Raw genomic sequence first — 3,364 nt, forward strand, 5'->3', positions numbered from 1 at the left:
AGGGCTCGTTCACACAGAATGCGTTTTTGCTTTGAAAAACACGAGACGCAGGCAGTGGAATGGGGGGGGGAAAAATGCAAGATCTCGAGACACGTTTTTTTTTTTTTTTTTTTTTAAAGTTTAACTGATTTTAACTTGAGCGCCGCGTTTTTAGAACGCCATGTCATGCGCGAGACTGCAAAAGATGCAAGTCCGTCTAGCCTGTTTACATAGAAAAGCAATGGGAAAGTAGCAGTGTGAACAGCCCCTTACACATTACTTCCACCAAAAGTAACTAAGTAATGCAATAAGTTACTGTTTTTAGAGGGTAATGAAATATTGTAATGCATTACTTTTAAAAGTAATTTTCCCCAACACTGTTCATATGTCACTGTAAAAGCTAGTAGCCTTTCACACAGGTGACGTTTCTAAACTTAGCTAGCAACAGCTGCACCCAGACCGCATAATGAGAGGGACAACAGCTCTGTAGATGAGAAAAAGCAGACAATAGTTATTTTACGGCAAAGTATGGTCAGACTCGCATACTTGATCTCGCTGCACATGCAAATCACAGCAGAAAGCTTTCATTCAGCAGCGACCACTGTCACCACACTTCCTTGAGGTAGATACAGGTCACATAGTCATCTATAGTCATAGTAAGATTTTGTTAGGAGATAAACTTGTCAGCTTCTTTTTCTTGCCACAATATGATCTAAAATAAACATTAGAATCATTGTAGCATAGCAAAATATTAACTTTTTAAAAGTTTGTGAGATGTCTAAATGTTTTTGAAAGAAGTCTCTTATGTTCACCAAGGTTGCATTTAATAATTTGATCAAAAATACAGTCAATATTTTGAACTGTTTTCTATTTTAATATATTTTAAAATGTAATTTATTCCTGTGTTGGCAAAGCTGAATTTTCAGCATCATTACTCCAGTCTTCAGTGTCACATGATCCTTCAGAAATCATTCTAACATGCTGATTTAATGCTTAAGAAACATTTCTTATTATTATCAATGTTGCAAACAGTTGCACTGCTTAATATGTTTGTGTAAACTGTAATAATATGTTTTAATGAATAAACAGAAAGTTCAAAAGAACAGCATTTCTTTGAAATAGAAATATGTTCTAACATTATAAATATCATTACTGTTACGTTTGATCGATTTAATGCATCCTTGCTGAATAAAAGTATTAATGTCTTTTGAAAAAAGAAATGACTGGAACGTAAAATTGAAATAGTCGTGTATCTGTAGCACAAACTGAGGATACATGCAGAATACTTCTTTCAGATGACTAACCTTAAGTGTGAGCAATTATAACAGTAATACTTTTCTTAGCAAACACCACTAATTAAACCCAAGTGAGACCAAATGTTGGCAGCTCCATTTAATTCTCAATTAAATATGATAAAGACATATATTTGCTGTCTGCAGGCCTGAATTGACTTTCTAAATCTGAAAATAAAGTGCAGCAGCAAATAACAATGAAAAAAAAAAAAAAAAATTACAATGTGCATTTTTTTTAAAGAAAACATGAATGTAACAGGTGTTGTGCTATAGATTCAGACACATAATTCAGTATATTTAGGGAATAAAATATTACAGGTGTTTTGAAATCAATCACAGCAGATGTGCTCTCCAAATATACAAAATGAACTCATTCGTAAAGTTCATTCGAGTAAATTTCAATCCCATTGGTAAAAGGCACAGTCTGTGGAGAAAAATAAAAAATAAAATAAAAATAACAGCACCAGATTGGCAGTCAAAGCTTTCAGTTCATAATGTTAGCAAGTTGAAAACAGCAGACGTTTACTAGCTAACATTCTGATTCTGACCGATTTCTGTTGTCTTCCTCAATGTATATGTACAGATAATTCAGTTATCTGCACTGGAGTGATAATATAGCAGATGTGACGAAATTCTCCCTGAGAATAACAGTGGCATTCACTACCAGCCTGAGTGCATCTTCATAATTGATTGTCTCCGAAACCACTTATAACCGAAGATGGCATTACACTGATTTTGTATAGGGCATTTCCCAAATGAGTATTAGACCAGACATTTGCCTTAATCCTTATACTCCAGCCAGACCATGTTGCTATGGTTAAAACCTTTCCTGCAATGCTTTTCCCTGCACTTTCTGGCTTTCCTCCAGACCAGCCTTTGTTTGAGTATTAAATGGCTAGCTCAAATCAAATCAACATGGGACAGACGTCGGACTTGAAGCTTTATGGGTTGCCTTTTGTGTAAATTTCATTGCATGTAGTGGAGTGAATGTAGTATGTCTAATGGTCAAGGTTATATATTTGTTGGCATGCTACAGTATTTGGTTTTTGTAACAGCATGGGATTGAAACAAACCCAACACATGGCAATGGATTACAGTGGATGTGAATCTATAACACTGTGCAATATACAGCAGGGTTGCCTATTGGGCTGATAGTCTTGAGCATTGTGTCGCTCAGTGTGCAAAGCTAAAATATACTACAAACGAATGTCAAAGTGTCCATGTTATGGACTTTAAATTTGAATGAACATATACACTCAAGTAGAAAATGTAATGCATCTAACAGTTTGTTCAAGGCATGCACTATGCTTCCATGTAGGGGTTGAAAGTCTGAGACCACACTTAAAATCTGACATTCAAATTCAACATTATTTCAATTTTTCACCATTTTTAGGTCAAATTTCTGATATTAATTATGTGAACCCGTATGGATGGTCAGATGTTCTTGATGCCGTTGCAGCAAAAGATGCTCTTTAAATCATGCTGGGTAATATGATCATCAGAACAGCTTTTTCCTTTGGAATAACATGCAAAGATAAATCGCTCGCATTAAGACGTTGAATGTGCATTAAGAAAGTAACTAGAGTGAATTTTAATTTAATGTTGATTTGATGATAAAATGGGACTAGGAAAATAGACTAACTAAAATAAAACCAAATACTAAAATATTCTTAAATTCATGCACATTTTTCAGTTCAGCTTTTCACTGTAATTGTTACGCTGATAAAATTTGTAATAAATAATTTGGATTTTTCTAACTTCATTTGTAATATATATATATATATATATATACAAAACATTTGTTTGCTAAATTATTTTTTAATAAAAATTCTTAAATGTTTATATATATATATATATATATATATATATATATATATATATATATACACACACACACACATACATATAATTTTTGAAATGTATTAAAAGTAAAATATATCATTAAATTCTATATTTGTATGTATATACATATATATAAACATTTAATTATATATATATATATTTTTTTTTTAAATTATTATATAAATGTATATACATACACATATACTATAGTATACTATATATACTGTACATGCATTTAAAAATGTATTTAA

This window comes from Megalobrama amblycephala, linkage group LG11 (assembly GCF_018812025.1).
Source record: "Megalobrama amblycephala isolate DHTTF-2021 linkage group LG11, ASM1881202v1, whole genome shotgun sequence".
In the NCBI taxonomy this organism is placed as follows: domain Eukaryota; kingdom Metazoa; phylum Chordata; class Actinopteri; order Cypriniformes; family Xenocyprididae; genus Megalobrama; species Megalobrama amblycephala.